Here is a 22,182-nt window from a genome sequence, read left to right as displayed (position 1 = left end):
ACTTGAGTTGCTTTGATTTATATTTCCCTATTTTTTTTGTGTATGCAATTCAACTTGTTTTTGCCAATGTAGTTATACTTTAACTCTTGTTTGCAGTGTAGTAGTAGTACTTAAATTTTGTATGCTATGACTTCCTTTTTCCTAATTATACATTTTTTATGCTTATTTTATATTGTGTGCTGCTGTTCAGAGCTCAGGGCATGGCTGAAGAGTCCATGGACCAGCCCACCTACCTCAAGAATAAAGAATGCTATATTCTGTTCCGGACAGGTCTCTCATATATTTGAGACAGCCAAGATCAAATCACCTTGGACAGACCCAGGTTTAAACTAACTAGAGGTATAACTGCAGCCAGTTGGTTGGAGTTGGCCATGTGGACTTATCTTCCAATTTAAGTAGAGTCCCATATAAACTGATTTTAAAGATAAACTAAGAACTTTCACTTAATAAAATAGCCAGTTTGTCCTCCTGTAATGGTAGTTTATTGGCAACAGTAATGCAAGCTCCACCATATTCAGTTTTTATTAATTGATATATGCAGACTTGTACTGTGTTGTGTAGGAATGCATGCTATTTAGTATGTTAAAGCACACTGAGTGGTTTAGTGTATGCAAATTTTGTTTACTGTTTAGTATATGTAAACTTGATTTATCAGATGTACGAGTTGCTTTTCGCCTTTATTTAGTGTTCTCGGACATATTTGATGCATGTTCCTGATCCTTTGAAGTCCAGGTTGTGCTGGAAAAAGGTTAGTCTACCAGTCCACATACCTGGCTAAGATGAGGGCATAATACCTTGCATCAGGAAGGGTGGCCTGATTTTAAAGCATTAGAAAACCTGAGGATTTGGTGGGTGAGGCAGCTGCTGAAAGCTTGCTGGAGGCACTTAAAATAACTAGATGAGAAGTTGACTTTTGTGACCATACTGTAATGGAATGTAGGAGCAGTTGACTTCTCTTCCAGTGGTTGGTGGTTAGGCTTGCCACCATGGAGGAATGATGCTCTTTCAAATTAATGTCCATAGACTGTTCAAGTTCTGTAAAGCAGTTTATGTAGCTTTGTGTGACTGGCAGGTGTGGCTTTTCAGGAGCCATGTACATGGAATTGGGCTCTGTCTTGAGTACAAAATTGGTTAGCAGTGTTTGAACAGTTAGCCCATGTGGTCTAGTGGGCTGTTTATTTTCCAGTCTTGTTATTCTTGTGTAGCATATTTTTTTTTAAAACTATGCCGGTTTGTTTGAATAGCATTTCTCAGTTTGACACCAGATTAGGGAGCATGCACTTTATCAAATTTGTATTCAAAGGAAATTTGCAGCTTTTGAGCATCTGCATGTTTATCCTTTTTTGGCCATAGTATACAGTTTTCTGTGTTTAAAGGTGAAGTTGGCTGTGTATTGAATCTAGTCAGTTTGTAGAGGTTGACTTCCAATACCAAAATGTGGTAATGGTCACATCCTGTCTGGTGTTTGCATGCTCTGTGTGCTGTCAAGCCTTTGTGAGATTTTCTGCTCGAGTGGCTTAGAGGTACTAGATCTTATGATTAAATTGTCTAGCTTTTATTTGGTTTTGTGATTTAGTTTATATTAGGATGTGTGATCTTAAATGTAATTTGAAATTTTTATGTTTTCTTTCTGTTGTGGAGATGGTAATACACAATTGTGGAGTGGTAAATACATAATGCTCTTTCCAAGAGCAGTTTATTTTATGTTCAGTAGGTTTACATGTTTTTACTTCCCAGTTTTATCTTTTAAGTACTAATAGGATATATAACAGCAGACTTGTTTTAATTGAATAATGAGTCCTTAATGGGCTCATTAATGTAATTGTGATGCTTTATAAACAGGGAGATGCGGGTAAAAAAACTGTCTGAAGAAGTCTAAGCATTTGCTATACGAAAGCGCTAACAAACTAGTGTGTGGTCATGTCAGTTTGCCTCTCTTTGTTATTTTTCTATTTTATTTGGTTTTGCTTAACTGATTAAATGTTTTGCAGTAAAAGCTCATGCTCTTGACTTACCTATCCTGTCTTTAGGTTAGCATTTTCATGTTCTTGAGATAGGCAAGTGTTAACAGTGCACCATCTTTTATACCGTGAGTGCTTTCTCCAGCTCTTAGACTGTCGTTTTGGTGGAATGTGACATTTCTTTTGGAAAGAAAGGTGGAATGTTTTGTGACATTTTTTTACTAATGTTCAAGAAAATAGTTGCCCTTCCATCAGCTTGCAGAATTTCAGAGTTGCATACTTGTTTGAAACCGTACTCTCTAAGAGGAGGACCCTTCTACCTTCATCCTCAGAATCCAGTTGTGTACATGTTGCTCTTTATGGATTTTAGAAGGCAGTTTGTAGTTTCAGCATTGAAGCTGAGATTTGGTTAACTTCCATTGCTTGGTGTGGGTTGAGCCTTCTGTGGAAAGTCAATTGAAAGTAACTCTGTTGATGCAGAAGGTTAAGCCTGAGATATAGTTTCTTTCAGCCTTCGTTTATGTACTGAGTGGCTTTAAGTTCTTTAACTAGAAAGTGCTTTGGAGCAACTGGGAATTTTGGCTAGGCTCCTCAGTGCTCCACTGGACTGCAGGCTTTGTAACTACCTGTAAATTCTTCATTTAGGAGTTGGGGGTTGGTTTAATGGTTAATATGTTTTACTTCACAGCAGCAAGGTTTGATTCTCCCCTTTGAAGGGGAAATTGGCTAGGCTTAAAATGGCCCAAAAGGGCAGCTAACCTAGTACTTGCCTATGAACCTTTAAATAGGGTTGTTCATATGCAGTTTTGTGCTGGTTGTATAGATTTATTCAGAATCATGTGTAGCACATTCTACAAGGTGTAGTAAAGCCTCTGCTTGGCATCTTTTGGAGTGTTTGCAATAGCCCTTAATGAAATCACTAGTCTCTTATTTTACAGTGCATGTTTACACAAACATTAAAAGTTGGATTGTATCTTGGCAAGAGGTGGTACTGCTGCTACAATTATCCATGGGGTTGCCGACCTGACCTTTTTGAATTCATAGCTATGTTTTTCAGCTCTAAGGACAAGAATAGATGAACCTCTTGTACCTTTTCTATCTTCTCCCCATGGTGCCCTTTCTTGCAACTATTCTCACTTGCCTCTTCTAATGTCTTCATACCTCTCTATATAATGAAATGTTGCAATACCTGTAGCATAAGCAATCTGTCACTATGGCTAATGGCTACATCTTATCCCTAAAGCTCTAAGCAGAATTCCATTTTTCCATTCGTGTTATGACATTAACTGCTTCTTGAGCTGAATGTTGTGTGCTCTTGCATTGTAAATATGTATTTTTTTAAGTATATCTGTAAATGTTTTGTTCATTTCTTGTGATCTTGTTCACCTGGGCTGTGCCTACACATGGTCCATTGAGATCAGTACACTACCCTGGTAAACAAATGTTAAATAAGTTAGTGTTTGAGTAAAGTTACAGCAATAGAAGACTGGAATCCAGAGGTAAGCTCGTTATTTTGTCACTTTGTTTCTCCTGAAAATTGAGGTAGGTGGAATGTTTTTGTGTTTTTTATGTTACTGTAAGAACAAGTACTAGCATGTTATGTAGATACGGTGTACATATTCAAAAGAAATGGCTGTTAAATTACCTTTGTAGCATTAATGGGTTTGTCATGTGTTCTATGAGAAATTTCTATAATCACTGGTATTTTCTACTATGCTTGCGTGATGCAGTTTCCCTTTTGAGAGATCTTCTGTAACTTGCTTGGCTTGGTGGTAGCCTGTTATGAGACATGTTTTGGAATGCTTGGAGTTTAGTCTGTAAAACGTGTTTGAAACAGACCCCCCCCCCCAAAAAAAGAGGGGGGGGCTTCTTAGATCTGGCCAGTGCTTCCTTATTTAGGGAGCATTTGCAGGTCATGCAGTGATCAAGCTAGCAAGTTAGGTAGGTAATTGGAGCCAAGGATCACTGTCAGAACTGTAACCCAGTGTTTGTCTCAACTGTGGACCCATTACTGAATTTAATAATCTCTTGCTACAGAGAGCACCTCAGTCAGCTCCAGAAATGTTTGCAGATACTGGCTCAAATGAAAATGTCTGAATAGCCCTGTCTAAAATTGTTTAGAAGTAGCTGTATTTTCTTTATTAATCTGTTATAAAATGACAAGACCTAATGTATTTATTTTATTGTCTCTCCCCAGGTCAACTGTTTTCAAAAGCAGAATCTAAGGAAAGCAGGGTGAGTTTTTGATTTTGTTTAAACCTTTTTCTCTGTTGTGTACTTACTTTTTCAACTACAAAAGTGGTAACCTGTTTTAATCGATTTTTGGATTACGTTTTCCTTCAGTGGAGTTTATTCTTTAAGATGGCTTTTGCATCCTAGTGGATCAGCAAAGTGCATATTTTTGGGTTATTGCTTCCTTTTTCAGGCAGACATGCTCACCTGGAGTAGGGAAGGTGCTGCTCTGATTGTGACTTTTCAGAGTTGGTCCTGATTTCAATTTTTACAGTAGCACTAGTCATGATAGATCACAAACTGCAGGCACTAATCATTGCATCAGGTTGTAACCCATGGAATCTGATTTACATTCTGCCTGACTGCATACCCTCGGTCATTGAAGGTAAGCTTACACTGAATGACCCTAGTGTAATGTATAGGGATTGGCAAAGGTTAGGAAATCCATGTTTTATACAAGTGGAATTTCCTTGGGAACTGCTTTCTGTCAGTGAAGCAAAACCTGCCCTACTTCTCTTCATTCTGAGGAAAAACGTTCTTGCGTGATGAAAATAATTTGTTGTATTCCAAGTCTCTTCTCAAATCTACAAAAGAGAGAAGTGCCCAACTCGCAATGCTGTCTTTCATGCTAATAGACAAAGAATCGCCTGCTACTTTTTCTCCAGTATCAAGTATGACATCAGTGTATTAATAAAGCACAGAATGTTAATGCTCAATTTTCTGTAGATTTCATGGTAGCCCATTGCACTTTGTGTGGAGACCAAATATAGATGGCACAAGATATTGGAGCTATTCGTCATGATCAAAGCTGCAATAGCCTTAGCTATATTGTGTAGATCCTGCTAAGGATAGAACAGCTGGCCTACCTCCAAATCTTCAATGGCACCTTCCACACCCCCCAAACCATTATTTAGCTTGAACTGAGCTATAAAAAGAAGAAACGCTGCTCCAAACCACAACGGTGTTTTAATAAACCAAATGTAAGCACTTTTGTTTCCAGTACTACAGAAACGCCATCAGACAAATACACTACCTCACATCCTTTAAATACCATAAAAAAGCTAAATCTCACTTCCTCGAAGGGGTGACGCCCAAGAGCAAGGCATGTTGTATAGCATCTTGTGCAACATCTCACTTTCTAAGAAAGGTGGTGCCAAAATACAAAACAGTGCCTTCATAACAAATGAAATCCTACTGCATGTTGAATAATAAAAACTAAAAACATATATGACTATCTATGCATTGTATCTATGCATCCATAGATAGAAATGCCAATAATAAAATTGCATAGAGTAGTTTAGATACTAAAAAGTGCATATTATTTCATAATAAAAAAAAAAATCACAGTACCTGCTTTCTACTTTAAAATGTGTTTGATCATTACGCACTCATTAATCCCTGGGGGGGGGGGGGGGGTAGTGGCATTTAAGAGAAGTTCCCATTTCTCCACTAAGGTCTCCCAGTCACCCCTTCTATCTTCTACCTTTTACAGGATAACAAACACAAATTTCTTATCAGGACACTTGATGGATTGTTTATAAAGTACATTAAGTTGTATTTTTGCTCTTAATAGCATAAGAAGGGCACATTTTCTAATCTTCACTGTGCCGCGCTCACTATAACAGTTCGTTGAACGTCATTTTTGATGTAAAATGCCGTTCTCTGAACTGAGTTTTTGTGGTTCTAATATAGAACCCTGCCTGTTACCTTTTTCAGTTTTACCATGGATTAACCTACTGGTTATTTTGTTTCTACCAGCTATAAAAAGAAAACTGCCTTTGCCACCATAACAGGCTGTTAGTGCCTCAGCCGCAGATCGGTAGCTCGGTTGGCATTATGGTTTCTCAAACCATTAATTTTTCCTTGGCTTCCTGTGGTGTCTACAGCCACTGTAGACTGTGGGGGTTAGACACATGTTCTGCAGTTGTTGCAGTGTCCTTGGTGGGCAAGGGAGAACTACTTGTCTGTCCTGGGAGAAGCAGGGGTTTCTTCTCTTCCTAGTCAGAATGGATGATCTGTCTCTAAGGGTGGTTTTACCTGGCAAAAGTAGGCCTGCTCCTGTAGAAACTCTTGTGAAAAAGAAAAAACCTCAGAACTGTTTTTTCTCCTGTTTCAGTTATTTTGGACAAGGATAATTTATTTGGCTTAGCTCAGGGTTTAGTTTGGGCTATTGACCCTTCAGTTCAACTGTTTCTGCTCAGAAAGAGAATCCAGTTTTCTCTTGTTTGATTTTGAACCACAAAATGATTGGACAAATTTTGTTTTCTCATCAGTCTTCTGATGGTCTATAAAGTGTGGCCTTTGATAGTCCCTTTTGAAGGATTATTTTTTTTCTTCAGCTTTTCAGAATCAATCAGTTGTTTCAGTGGGAGCATGGTGACATTCCTATGCCCTTGAAGTATTTTGATTCTGTTGCAACTGGATTTTCCTAAGCGTACAGTTCCTCCAGTACTTTCAGCATTGGAGGATGTTTGTCATAGAAAGTATTTTTTTTTCTGTAGCACTTGTTTTAGAAATTTCAACTGTCAAGCTGGTGTGCTCAGTTTGTTTGCCTCTGAGAACCCAAATATTGTGATATTTGTTTTCTCTTAATGAGGAAAATTCTTTGTATAACCGTATTGCTTTGTTGACTGATGTAGTTACCCACTTCTTGAAGTGTACTTTTGTGCTGATGTCACTTCGGGGCTTCAGTCACTGGAACTACCATGACGAGGTTTGTTTCGTTACATACTCAAAACTTCCTGAGTATGTCAAAAGCTGAAAATTTTTAATTCTTTAATTTTGGATCATCTGCTGGAGAGGTCTTAGTGTGAGGAGACAGGTAAGCTAATGCAAATTTTTTAGACCTCAAGTTTACCACCCCCTATAACCTTTTTCAAAAGCAAAGTAAACACAGCAAGCTGCTGGTAAGCTTTTGTTAAAAAGTAATGGCAGAGAGGTTACAAAAGAAAGGAGCAACCCTCCTATGATAAGAGCCCAACTCTATCTACGAGATTACCCTCCCTCTTACACCCTGACAAACCCTTAATTGTTTTAGAAAGTATGAGCCCCGTTTCTCTGTTTGGCAACAGACCGTTCAAGTCAGATGGGTTCTGAAAGTAATTCAGGGTTAAAGATGGAAGTAGGAATTATCTCCCTTTTCGTAGGATTCCCACTCATCTGCTAGACCAAACTCCTTTTTTTTTCCCCTCATCATTCAGCACTTGCTGTGTCAGGGGTTGATGAAAGCGGTCTTTCCTTCTTGGTTAGAAGGGTTTTAGTCTTATTTAAGAATGTTTGTTTCTGGTGCCAGAGAAAAACAAGCAAAAGCCAGCACTCGGAGGCAAACAATGTTTATTCCTTTCCCTTCTTTTCAGACCGGTTTCGGTATCAAACCTTCAGTGATAAAACATTCATAATTCAGGAACAGTTTTTTATACATATTATATATCCCCAATTATGACATCACTTCCCCCATTTATCTATTTAAGCCTTCAAATACATATAAATCATTAAACAAAATAAACGTAATTGTAATTTCAAATGTTTTAGCCAAACTTCCATTTATATCCTATGGTTGATTATAAAGTTGCCAATAAAAGTCTTTAGTAAAAAGAACCTCATAACTTATTTAGTCTTGGATGAAATAGGGCGCCCAACTTAATAGTCCATTTTCTTTCCTTTTGGGTTAGTATAGTGTGCCAACCTGGTTTTGTTGCTCTATTTCCCCTTTACCTGGTCAATAATAAATCTAAAAGAGGCAGTTTTGTGTAACTGACAATGTCTATACAATGCATTGGTCATTTTTTTATGACTTAAATCACTCCGATGTTCTGAAATACGACTCCTTAATTGCCTGGAGGTCTGCCCTACATAAGACGGAACATTGGCAAGTAGCCAAATAGACTACCCAATCAGAGCTGCAATTTCCAAAAAATGAAATGCCAAAAATTTGGCTAGTGTTTTACTACTAATAGATGATGTTTTAAACATATGTTTACACAAACTGCAATGTCCACAAGGATGTGAACCAACAAGCCCATCTCCCAGTAGGGAAAGCTGATGTTGGTTCACATAATCTAAAAAAAAGTTTTCTTATAGTGAGCAAAATAAGATGCAAGTATTCTTCCCCTTCTAAAAGAAAACTGACATCTATTAGGCAGACATTGAACCAGATCTGTATTAGCCCGAATAATATTCCAATGTTTGACTACATCCTGTAATAAATGTATATTACTACCAAATGTTATAACTAACCTCATGGTCCCTGATCCATCCTTTTGAGTTTTAGCTTTATATTTCAATAAGCTGGATCTCTCACAATTGGCCGCCCAATCACTGGCCCTTTGTACTACTGATCTCTTGTATCCCCTATTAATAAATCTACCCTCAAGGTCATGCCTAGCATTTTGAAATTCCATGTCTGCAGAACATATTCTTCTAATTCTCATGAACTTTGATTTAGGTATGTTGATGGTGTGTGTGGGGTGTAAACTAGTTGCATATAATAAATGATTATATTGTGGGTATTTCCTATATACTGACGTTTTAAGCATACCATCCCCCTGTCTCAAAGTATTAACATCTAGGAAAGTGATCTCATTACTGTGATAATTAACAGTAAATTCAATCCCCCACCAATGATAACTGCTTCTGAATCTTATGAATGTTTTATCACTGAAGAAGGTTTGATACCGAAACTGCTCTGAAAAGAAGAGAAAGGAATAAACATTGTTTGCCTCTGAGTGCTGGCTTTTTCTTTTTTGTTTATCAGTTCGTCAGTTTGGGCATGCCGTGCACCAGTCGTACTTGCTAGCTCTTTTGGAGGTGTGTCTTCGTTTCTTAGCTGGCTGTTGACATTTGAGGCTGGGTCTTTGGTCGTCCATGTTAGGACCAAGATAGTTCTTCCCCTGAGGTATTTTGAGCGTTTACTGAAAAGCATATAAGGTATCGTTTTGAATTTGGGTCTTCAGATGTATTCAGATGTTTTGCCAAGAAACGAGTGGATTGTGTTGCCATATATGGGAGCTTGGTGCAGTATCAACGTTTACGAACAAGAATCTCTTTTTTTGGCGTTTGTTTGGTTGTGAAGAATATAAGGTGGTGAAAATTGTTAATTTTGGCGGCCAATTCGGATTGTGTTTTTATTTTTATTTTTCCCTTGGTGGACTTTTTTCTTCATCGTAAAGTTTCCAATTGATGTTCGTTTGGGACACACAGGTTTATTTTTAGGTGTTTAAAGTAGACGTATGCCAGAACGAAGGGAATGGTGTTTTGTTATATATGTGAGCTTGGTGCAACATCGGCGTTTACAAGCATAAGGTTTATTCCCGGGTGTTTAAAGTAAACAGGTTATCATTTCTCTTGTTTAAACAAGTGACTTTGGTTCTGGGAGTATTAATGAATAAGGACTTCTTCTCGGTGTTTAAAGCAGGAGTCTGCCAGAACTGAGGGATTTGTATTTTGGTATATGTGAACTTGGTGTAACATCGGTGTTCACAAACAAGTATTATTTCCTTGTGTTTAAAGCAAATAAATCATCAACTTTTGCCTGCCTAAACAAGTGCTTCGATATTTTCTACTTTGTGAGTATCAACGAGCAGGAACTTTTTTCGTTTTTTCTTTTTTGGACAATGGTTGGGTTGTAGAAAAATATAAGGTGGGCCAGATTTGCTATTGGGGCTGCCGATTTTGAAAGTGCTGTGATTGGTTTGGAGGACTGTCTTAACACTATGATGGCTACAATTGCTTGTTCTTAAACACACGGTTTATCTTCCGGTGCTGGAAGTTAGATATACCATTATAAATTTCTGGCCGGTGGAAATATTCTGGTTAATAGTCCGGAAATCATATTCAACCCTATAGAGGTTGTTGAGTGACAATTTTTCAAGAACGAATAGTGTGTTTTAATTTTTGACTTGGTGTGTCACAGTCGGTTCCAGATGATCACACGAGGCACCTTGTTGGGGTGTTTATATATCATCTTTTAAAGTATCAAACAGTTTTTCTTGTTTAAAGATGTAGACATTATTTGAACACAGTAAGGTATTTAAAGAACGGGTTTTGGCCAATCGATATTCATGACTTTTTTTGCGTTAGGAAGTACAAGCGCCATTTTCTGGTGAAGAATTTTGGCTGTTGCTTTAATACTCTGTATTAAATTCATTTTTGGAATGTATTTACAATATCACTTTGAAGATTGAACTGAGGGGACCATTTGATGTTGTTAATTATATATAATTTTACGGCTATTAAGGTTTGTCTTTTGACAGCAGGGTAATTTATAAGAGTCCTATTAGAATATATGCACATTGTTATTAGGGACGAACTCCTGCATGTTTTGTTCATGGTTTTGGACAATATTTTCTTTTGATGAACGTCATAAAGGGGGGTTCTATAATTGCATTTATTGCCAAGCAGAAAATATATATAAATAACAGTATAAGTAATGGTGAAACGGTGATTAAGGCTAGATTTTGTTGGTTGCCTGTACTTAGATCATACATATATGTATATAGGCATAAATAGTTGGATACGAATAGTTCAAATTTTGACTGTTTTTGGAAATTGTATAAGCACAAGGTGTAGATTGTTCTAACTGTATTTATAATAACTGGTGGCACAATATATCTATAATTAGCTATAATTTTTAGCTGCTCATGATTCGCATGATTTTACCCCTGCTTTTGGGAATTTGTGTCCCTTCTAGTTTTTAATGTGCACAATGATAATTCACTTTATGCAATCTTTGGTTGAAGGACATCAATAGTCAGGCGGTTATATGCTTTTTGGTAGTGGTGAGGTCATGTTCTTCTGCTTTTGGATCTAATTATAACTTACTGGGTACGTGTTGGAAGTTGCCTTTCTCATAGAGATATCTCTAAGTTTTTGAATAGTAAATCTGGCATACTTTTCCAGGCTTTGTATCAAAGTATTATTTACCCTCTGATGATATTGATCAGGGTCATCTGTCCATATAGGGCAAGTTTAGGACTTATTGTCCTGGATCTCCAAAAGATTCTGCAGGGTCTTTGTGCAGATCAAGATGATATAAAAGTTTTTGGTATTGGGACCAATATGGATGGAGTCCCTAATGAGAAAGTAGGAGATTCTCATGACGGCTGCAACTTGCTGTTTTATAAACTAAATAGAGATGAAAATCTTAAGAACTAATATATGGCACTTGAAATTATTCAAGGCATATAAGAGTAAAGATATTACTCCACGTGGTTTAAGGGTTAAAATTCCGCCCTTGGTTGGTAAGCCAGATGACCTACTGATGGAGGATTGGCATAAGGCACAACAAAAAGCCACTATGGCTTTTGTAGATATATTAATGTCCTTTTATCAAAGGACTGTTGAACAAAATATCAAGGATGTGACGGAGACATGTGAGAATATGAAAAAATGAGGGTATGCAGTCTTTTGTTCAAAGCCTGGAAAAATTATCCAAAGATAGTCTCAATTTTGAGAATAGGTTGAAAGAAAAAAAGTTATAGAAATTTCATAGAGATGTGGAAGATTATGCGAGAGGCAAGCCCTTTGAGTCCCAGAGGGGAGGTAGATTCATTGATAATAACAAAGGTAGATCCAATATCAGAAAGAAAAGACCAAGATCTATACTAATAAAATCAACATGGTCTCAGTACCTCAGGGGAAGAATCATCTATGACTGATAGGGAGGGAATTTATATTAGTGACTCTCCTGACTCTAAAAAGGTATGAATTCAGAAGGGCCCTTTAGGAGACAAACCCGTAGGGGTGAACATAAGCACAAAGGTGGCAGCCTTGGAAAATCTATTACAGTCAATGGTGAAGTAGGGACCCAATTTTATAATGTACATAACATTTCTTCTTATGTTTTATCAAAGGATGAAAAAAGTCTACTTAATAAAGGTCTAGGGTTTGTTCCTAGTTTTTTGGTAGATGAACATATTCTTGTTTCAGATCTTTTTGCCTTTTTTAGAGTTTTGAACTTAAAATTGTTTTTTTCGTACATCTAATAATAAGATTGTCTGAATTTCGTTTTCACAAATCTACATTTATGCCACCAATGAAGTATGTGGGTATTTTTCAGGAAGCCGTTTTAAGGGATTTACACTTTAATTTCAGTTCTGCTATGGGCTTTAAACATAATCTTTTGAAAGGGGAACAACGGGCTTTGAAAAACCTATATTTTAATTCTGATATAATTATTCTTCCAATAGATAAAGGTGGGGCTGTGGTCATAATGGATGCCAGTTATTACTGGAATGAGGGAAATGAAGAATTGTCCAACCCCCAGAATTATATTAGAATGTCCACAGACCCTACACCTAAATTTAAGGCTGAGATTGATTCATTTTTGAATCAAGCAGTGGAAGAAGGAATTATTGATGTGAAGACAGAAGAACAATTCATGGTTCAGGATCCTACCCGACAGTACCTTTATCTCTTGCTCACAATTCACAAAAATTTGAGTAGACCCCCAGGAAGACCAATTGTTTCAGGACAGGGGTCTTTAACTGAACCTATTTCTGTTTTTTTGGCACATTATCTAAAACCATTATCAGGTGTCGGAGCAAGGATTAAGATACTACAGAGTGTTTACAAATCATTTCGGACTCTCAATTTGAACCAAAACTGGCTCGTGTACGCTTGATGTCAATTCCCTATATACCAGTATCCCCCATTGGGCGGGATTACTTGCCTTAGAATATTGGTTAAATAAAACCAATTTGTATGCACCAGGATTTAACACTCTTCTTACATGTCTGGCAGAACATGTATTGACTAACGTTTTCTATTTCAGGGGGGGATGTTATTGGCAACAGCAAGGAACAGCTATGGGGGCCTCGTTTGCCCCAATTTATGCTGACCTCTTTATGGGGTATGTGGAAGATCAGATTATATATGATGTCATGCATAACATTTACCTCTCAGAGATGGGTATATGGAGATTTTTTTTTTAGATGATTGTTGGTTGGTTTGTTGTGGACTACTTGTTAGAATTTCTGGAATACCTTAATGGTAATTGGTGGGGGGTTGAATTTACTGTTAATTATCACAGTAATGAGATCAGTTTCCTAGATGTTAATATTTTAAGACAGGGGAATGGAATGCTTAAAATGTCAGTATATAGGAAATACCTGCAATATAATAATGTATTATATGCAACTAGTTTACACCCCACACACACCATCAACAAAATTCCTAAATCACAGTTCATGGGAATTAGGAGAATATGTTTTGCAGACATGGAATTCAAAATGCTAGGCATGACCTTGAGGGTAGATTTATTAATAGGGGATACAAGAGATCAGTAGTACAAAGGGCCAGTGATTGGGCGGCCAATTGTGAGAGATCCAGTTTTTTGTAAGTGTTAGTAATCTCACTTGGGTGAAGGATGATCTACACAGACTGGGGTTACAATAGATCAGTCTTGTTGGACTCTCATTAGGTTCATAAGTGTTTACTAGGCTAATGGCCATAAAGATATTTTTAAGCCTAGCCATGCATCCCAAATCTCTGACAATTCTCAGAGAATTTTATTTTGGTGTCTCCTAGCTATCTTGAGTTCAAAGGTTTGGAAGATATTTTTCCTTTTCCTTGGACAGGAATGCTCCTGTGTACTTTTCCACCCTTTCCACTAATATTTGGGGTCATTCTTAAGCTTCAGAAAGACTGTAAAGATCATTGTAGTTCCCTTTTGGCCAAAGCAACAGTTGATGTTCTTTATAGTCAGTGTTGCAGTGCTAATCTTTGAGATATGCTGCTGAGCAGAAGCCCATGACTGGCCCAATTTACAGAGTCTTGGCATCATCTCATGCCAGTCGACATTTTGACTCTGGATGTTTGTATACAAGAAAGGGGTCTGTTGCCATGTTCAGTTGTTTTAAGCCATGCAGTCCATTGCACTTATGTGTTTTGTGTGCTCAGTCTGTCTGTCAGCTCGTGTTTCCAGGGATGTTCGTGTTTCACTGTTGCAGTCATTTCAATTGGGTTATCCTGCTGGCAGGCTACCCGCAGTCGGCCCGAGTTCCAAAGTCTAGGTCCGGCATCTGTTGCTGTCGCCTCCTCCCTGACGTCAGTGCGCCAGGGGTATAAAAGATGCAGCAGACGCCATTTTCTTCAGTCTTTCTTGCCGTGCAGTGCCCGAAGCAAAAGCAGTTCGCAAGTGCTGGTCAGCCGACTCCTGAGATTTTCAAATTCGAATTTCGGATCCGAAGTCTTCATTAAAGCTAAGTACCCAGTTGGGGAAACTTTTTTCTTGCTCCAGACCGATGTCAGAAAAAGTTAATAATTGTATTTCTTGTGGGAAGCAAATACCTCGTAAGAATTTTCATTCTAACTGTATTCCTTGCCTAGGCTCTGACCACGACGTTGCTAGTTGTCGGTTTTGTGCTAGATTTAACCAACGCACTATTAAGCATCTGTACGATTTTGCATTTCATTACTTTGGCAGAAGATTCAATTATATAATGCCGTCGGATCCGCTGACTACCAGAGTTTATAAAAAGTGCAAAGAAGAAAAGGACGGGCATCTGAGGTCCAAAACCGATGATGAGGCTTCCGTTAGGCCTGTCGCCGGTTCTCCGTGAGGCATTTTCGCAGCCCCTGACTCCCGCTACCTCAGAGCCACAGGCCGCTTCCGACTCCCACGTGGAGCCGACTAGGCTTCTAGAAACTCAAGGTATCGGACAATTGGAAACTATTCCCTCAGATGGGTCAGAGCCGCTGAGCAGGCATTGGCTTCTGTGGGTGTTTTCAGGCCTACACAGTTATATGTAAAGTCATCTTCACTTCAAAGACTAAAACAGCTCTAAAGACAATGAAGCAAGTACAGCATTCTCCTGGACAGGCCTCCATGCCTAAAAAACAGATGTTTAAAATGGCCGAAGACCTAATTGCTTTGATCAGGGGCTCCCATCCCCTTCCTGATAAGAGGCCTAGGCAAGATATAGAATATAAATCTTCAGATCAGGTTTCCATTTCTTCTGATTCCTCTTCTGAACAGGAATATTCCCTTCCTCCCTATGAGGATTCCGATGCTGAAGAATCTATCCCTTCAGCCTCTCCTCCTGAGGATTATTCTTTTGGTGAGACCCTGCATACTATGAGGGAGCATTTCCATTGGGAGAGCCAGGATTACTCAGAATCCAAGAAAAGGCTCAGGGACTTCCTTTTATTACCCCAGCACAGGCCCATGGCTATTCCTCCTGTTTTAGACATGTATTCTAAGAGTCCGGTCTGTCTTCTGACTCTTTACCACCAGCTCCTGTTAAGCCAGACAGATACTACAGGGTTCCGGATTCTCATAAATTTCTTTACAAAAACCCTGCTGCTGACCCAGAAACTACTTCTCAGGGTCCCAAGGGAGTCTAATCTTCCACTGCAAAAAAACCCTATCCCCTCTGATAGGGATTCAAGGGCCCTGGACAGATGGGGGAAAAAGATTTATACTTCTGCTACCTTGGCTGTAAGAGCTTCAAATTGCCAGTTTCATATGCTTAAATATCAGCAATATCTTATGTCACAGCTTAAACAGAAAATGTTGACAAATTCAGAATGTGCAGAAAACAAAGAAATGCAGGATTTATTGCATGCAGCTGAACAAGTGGGAAAGCATACTTTGCAATATGGTTTTGATTCTCTAGAGGCCTCCTGCAGGGCCGCAGTTACAGGTTCTGTCATTGGGAGGCACGCTTGGTTAAAAGAACAGAATCTGCCCGATCATGTTAAAGCAAAGCTATTAGATGCTCCATTACAACATGATACATTGTTTTGGTGTTAAAGCAGAAGAGGTGTTATATGTTTATATGTTTATATATTTATATGTTTATATATTTATATGTTTATATATATATATATATATATATATATATATATATATATATATATATATATATATATATATATATATATATATATATATATGTATATATGTTTATATATGTATATATATGTATATATGTATATATATATGTATATATATGTATATATATATCTGTATATATATATATGTATATATATATTTGTATATATATATATATATGTTTATATATGTATATATATGTGTTTATATATGTATATATATATGTTTATATATGTATATATATGTATATATGTATATAAATATGTATATATATATGTATATATATGTATATATATATATATGTTTATATATATATTTATGTATAGATATGTTTATTTATATATATATATATATATATATATATGTTTATATATATCTAAAACAAAAAAACCGTCTGACCACAACTAGAAGAGTATAGGGACATATGCAGCAAAAACTTCAGTTATTGTAAAAAATAAATGAAGCCAGTGATTAGCGCTTTCATCCCTTTATTAAGTGTCAGGAACTTCGTCAGAAATAACATATTTTAGTGGGAACATCATATAATGAACATGAAAGTTGTGGTGTGCAAAAATTCTAAACCAATGTACAGTCAGCTAGTTCAAAAACAGAACTGTGCTCCAATGAGCTGAATGTCGCATAGCAAATAAGCACACAAAGAGATAAAACTGTCAATTTAGTGTGGCAAATATATGTACAGTAAGCTAGTTCTAAAACAAAATTGTGTTCTAATGAGCTAAATGTCACATGGCAAACAAGCACAGAGAAAGAAGATATTGAACTGTCAATCAGTATAGTGTGGCAAAAAAATAAACCATGACCTTAGAAACAGTGTGGTGACAAGTAGGCAATGTGAAACTAGCAATGCCATCTCAAAGCACACTTAATATTCAGGTTCTCATTCAATCCTGGAGCGGCATCTCCGTTAAGTCTAAGCTGGCAAGTTAATTATTTAACCTCTAATAAAGTGTTGACATCACCAAAGAAATTGTCCATTCCCTTTAAAATGAGAAATTTGAAATCTATAAAATTAGGGCAAAATAAACTGTTTCATTAAGGCATCTCTCATATCTCCATTTTCCTTAATTCTCGAAGACGGTCTTCTCAAACGCTGGACAGAACTTGTAAACTGCAGCGTAAATAACACATGTTTTTTTACAGTCAAAATGACAGTTAAACCGAATAGTGTAACATTTATGTTTGAACTTGAGTGTCCTGTATGAATGTATGAACAGGCTACACAGGAACCACATGTGAACATCCCAGGGATTAGACCTTGAGAAGAAACAATTTCTGTTGAAAAAGGAGAGTCTCTATTCTCGAAGGAAGCTCTCAAGGGTTTTGTTTTTTTTATGTGAAAACACTGGTGAATCACCTAATTTGTCAAAGACCTTCTGGCTATTGGTATGTCCCAATTGGCAGAAGTAATATCTTTAATGCGCTTAGAATCTCTGCAAATGGGTAAAGGGAAAGACGGACCAATCACGCACTGAAGGGGGTTCTGAAGAAGCACTCGGGGGTTATCTATAGGGGAAGCAGTGTTTGCAGAGACAGCAGTGTTTGCAGAGACAGAAGTAAGTGCTGAAGTATTTTGGTGAAGACCTGCATGCTGATAAGAGGTAAGGCTGGTTTCAGTTAAGCATTGCCTCAGTGTATGGGAGGAGGTGTTTGAGGGGGGGGGGTTATCAGTACTAGAAGCAGTGGAACTTCTAGGGCGAAAGCCATTTCTAATGATGGTCTGAAATTTGACATGTCTAGCTTCAGAAACTTCAGAAATAAGTGAATCGAGTAGATTTAATGGATCATGTCTCTGTAGCAGAAAATGTTTTAATGCAGAACATTCCTTACTAAAGTTCAAGTCATCACTGACCAACCGGGAAATGCAAATGAACTGACCCCTAGCTAGGTTACGTTTCATGTAAGGAGGGTGCATGCTAGTATAATCCAAGTAGTTATTTCTGAAGGTAGATTTTCTATGGATAGTAGAGTTCCATGACAATGAAGTAGGATCAAAAGAAATGGTGGTGTCTAGAAAGTTAATCTGAGTACTACATGAGGACAATTTGAAGTTGAGAAGAGTGTGTCTCCAAAAAGTTATGTAAACATTGTTCTCCACCTTCCCAACCGAAAAACACATAGTCTGTGCATTTTTTTATAGACGCACAAGCTTGAAATCAGGTAGATGTATGAGGGAATTAATTTCCCAGGCAGCTAACACCAGATTTGCTTAGTGGAGGGCATTTTTGACCCCATGGCCACCCCCCTAACCTGATGGTAGATAATATTTTTGAAATGGATGTAGTTTCCTTCAAGTACCAAGGAGGTAAGAGTACAAATGGTAACAATCTTCTTTGTGCTGAAACCAGTCATTTGAGACAAGTAAGATTTGAGGTATTCAATACCTTCTAAATGTGGTATGTTGGTATAGAGGGCTTCAATGTCCAAAGTGAAAAGTAAAATATTAGATGAAAAAGGTGGGTTCTCATGCAGCATGTTAAGGAAACCCCAAGAATCCCAGAGTTTAAAAGGGGAAGCTTGTACAACTGGGTAGAGTAACCAGTCCAAATCAGAAATTTTCTCAGTCTTGGTTTTTTGATTTGAAACAATGTGTCAAAGGAGGATTAGAGATATCCTTGTGCAATTTAGGGATTCCAAAGAACTTCCCCAGTTGTGGTTGAGGGACTGATTTGATTTCCCCTTAATCCGTGGAGATAGCTTGCTTTCTCATGAGTAATTTTAGTGCTTTGTTTATTCCTTTGAATGCACGATTAACATCTGACAACTGTACTGAGTTGTAATAGGTACTGTTATTAAGGTCTCTCTGCAGTGTGTTGACATATCAGTCTTGTTCCATCAGTACCACTCCCGTCCCTTTATCTGCTGTCAGAGCAGAGGTTAAGAAGTGGAGTAGAGGCAAACAGATCTTCACACTAGCAGTTAGTAGTAGACATGAGAAGCAAGGGAAGAAAATAGCAAGTAAAGGTATGAGTGTGCATGGTAGATGTAGAGCTTGAGAGTAAGTTCAATTGTTTATATCATGAAATGTATACAAATACTAAGAACAAAATTATTTCACTTAGTTCCTTTTTTCTGATTTAGTGTCCTTGGCAATCATTAGACATAATGTGGGATGTATGCTTCATACTCCACCCACATGTTTAACAGAGTCAACAAAAATCCAGTCTTTTCTCAGCTCATTTTATGTACAAAGCCATATTTCAGAAGTGTGATTGATGCCTGATCTCACACTTGCTCACTAATTTCATTGTTGCTGGGCTTCTTCCTGATCATCTCTTAACACTTAGACTCTTGTGTAAGTTGAAACTGCTACTGATTCTTCTAGTAATTCCTGTGCTTTTTTGTCTCATGAATTTACATATTTTTGAATGAATGTACTCTGGGGGCATGTCAATAAGTTGAGAATTACATATTTGAGAGTACGGGACTAATGAACTGGGGAGCAATACTGTTGTAACATAGATTTCTGCAAGTGTAGGTGTTTATTTTTATGTCATTAAAGTTAATTTGTATGTGTTAATTCTCTCTACTGCTTACCAAATGAAATGTAGTTTAAATATTGCTTTCTAGTTTTGTTTTAAATTTCTTGCTGCTCGAACTGCAGAACCTCAGCGTACCAGGGTAAGGACGCAAATCACAAAGTATGATACATGTATAAAAATTGACCATCAATGTAGAGAGTTAAGGGGAAGTGTAATTCCGAAAGACTGACTGGTACTGAATAGCTATGTAAAGCATACATAAGCAACTTAAAAGGTGGTGGCTAAGGCTGTTAAAACTGAGGAAGGGAAATGGAAGGAATTAGAATAACTAGAGCCTAATGGATAAGGGAGAGAGTGGAAGGTCATTGAGGTGAAATGTTAACTTAAGGTGCATAGATGTGCAGGAATTAAGGTGATGGAGGAAGTTAAACGATTTTAAGTTGCTCTTTGCCAATGTTAACATGTGCATTATGCAGAGTCTTGTACTTTATAATGGTTTGGTATTACTTGCTGCTTTTACTTTCTACTGCCTTTTCATTAGGTTCAGATCACTGAATTGCTTCCTGTGTTGTGTATATTGCGTCTAACATTATGTAGTGTATTAGGCAATTTGTTATGTTATCAGAACATCTGTTGTGAAAAATTGATGTTAAGTTGTCTATCTCGCCTTCATTCTTGCTGGTTGGGCTCGGAGCCAATCCTCTGCTCCGACTCTGCCATCTTCAAAAGCTCGAGAGCTGCTTACTGGCTCGAGGCCCCCCATATCCCATGATGCATGGCACTAGATACCCAGATCTCATTTGCTGCTTCTGCCACGAGGTTGCGTTTAATGGCTCAGGTCGTAATTTTCACTTTATTGTTATATATATAGAACTTTTTGTATATTATTATAGTTAATTGTTGGAATACTTAGTGTTCATACATAGCTGTAGTATTTGTTGGTGTTTAGTCTTCCCCCTTGAAAACTTGCTTTTTTTCTTAGAATTTTCCCCTCCCCCGTTTCCTTTTTAAGGTAACCGTCTTAGTTAGAGGGTTATCCTGGTTTCTTTTTTTAAGGTATTAAACATTTTTTCTCTAGAAATTGTGGTAGTTAGTAGGTCTCTTTACCCTTTCTTCTAGTATAGAGTTTGTGTGCTGTTAAGGTGTGGTAACTTGTGTGCAATGTGTTCTTTTGTAGTTACCTACTTCACTTTGTACTTTTTATTTGTATTTTGATATTTCCTTACAGGAATGTCTAGACACAAGTGTCTGGATTCAGAAAGTGTGAGTCATGCTGTCAGAAAATGTCACTGACAAATGGTCACACTTCTTATGTCTATTGCTTGGGCGCCCTACACCTGCAGGACTCTTGTTTGGTGTGCCACGCCTTTAGTCCTAGAGTCCTGCAGGAGCGTAGGAATAAGCTTATCCTTAGGGGTTTGCTTAAACCTGAAGGATCACCGGATAAGGCTCAGTCAATGAAACCTTCCAAGCCATAGAAGCCGCCGGCTCTCAGTTCGGAGCTGTCTGCATCAACTTTGGCTTCGGCTGAAACAGAAGTACCTATCTCCCAGTCAGCCCCGACTCTGCTGTCTGAACCGTCAGGAAGTCGAAAACGCTCTAGCTCACCATCCTTAGTCGATACACTCTGCTCCGGGGTTGCCTTTGTTACAGTCGGAGCGAAGTCACCAATCCCACTCTTCTCTGTCGTCTAGGCTATCTGACCATGATTTGCAGAGAGTGGTGAGCAGGCTTTTAAAATCGCAGGCCCTGGCTAAAATGTTATCCAGCCCCCCTCATCACTGTTCGGCTCCATCCGTCTCTGCAGTAGTTCCTCCTTCGACTCATTCCTTGAGCTCGGAGCCGTAGCTTGCTGGGGCTGGGATCGTGGGACCGTCGGCACCGATACCTACCCTTTTGGTTCCGTTGTATTTTCCGATCTCTTCCATGGTGCCGTCCTTGGAGGGGTCTGGGTGCCGGGACTCCCTTGTCGGCTCCGGGGGGGCGAGTGGCATCGGACCGTTGTCCGACCCCGTTCTCCCTCTCGGAGCTTCAGCGCAGGTGAGTTCGGCTCCTATATCGGCTTCGGAGCCGTCTCTATCGGTGCCGGGAAGGATTCCAGTCTCTTCGGAGCTGGAGCCTTCTCTGATATCTGGAAGTGGCGCCTTCGAGGTCATGAGGAGTGTGCTGGCATTTGTCAGCCTCATCGTCTCCTCCCCCCATGATGCCTGCTCCTGTCTCTGCCCCTCCTCCAGACCCCAGGCATGGGGGAACAAGTGCTCCAGGGCACCCCATTGGGTGTATCTTCCTCTTCTGAGGCCTCCCCTGTTCATTCAGAGGAGCCCCCTCGAAAGAGGAAATGCAAGAGGAAGCATGTTGAATCCCCTGAGTCTGTCACTTCAGATACCGACTTGGAGGATTCTGAAGGGTCCCTGAGATCCCCCTCTTTCTCAGACATCCTTGAGATACTTAGGCAGAGGAGGAACTGGACTACCCTTAACCCTTCCGAGGATGAGTCTGTATTCCTGGACGCGTTTGGTTCCTGACCCCCCACCTCATGGGTGTCTCCGCCTTTCGATCCATTGATGTCTGTGGTGGCTTGGAAGGTGTGGTCAGTCCCAGACACAGTGGAACCAACCCCTACGAAGACCCACAAAATTTATTACTGCACCACAAG

At 38.6% G+C, this 22,182-nt stretch overlaps 1 protein-coding gene across 1 annotated transcript in view; it reads left to right on the top strand.

Moving 5' to 3' along the window:
* Nucleotides 1–4,163: 4,163 nt before the first annotated feature.
* LOC122797745 (centrosomal protein of 192 kDa-like) overlaps nt 4,164–22,182 on the top strand; it is a 1,194,871-nt gene continuing 1,176,852 nt past the window's right edge. Inside the window, exon 1 of the mRNA XM_044066270.1 lies at nt 4,164–4,196. The gene's annotated coding sequence lies outside the window, so the exon portion shown is untranslated. The remainder of the gene's footprint in view (nt 4,197–22,182) is intronic.

The sequence above is a fragment of the Protopterus annectens genome, chromosome 3.part1 (assembly GCF_019279795.1).
Source record: "Protopterus annectens isolate FY-2018-M chromosome 3.part1, PAN1.0, whole genome shotgun sequence".
In the NCBI taxonomy this organism is placed as follows: domain Eukaryota; kingdom Metazoa; phylum Chordata; order Ceratodontiformes; family Protopteridae; genus Protopterus; species Protopterus annectens.
Note: the sequence above shows the minus strand (reverse complement) of the source record. Positions and strands in the feature narration are given on the sequence as shown.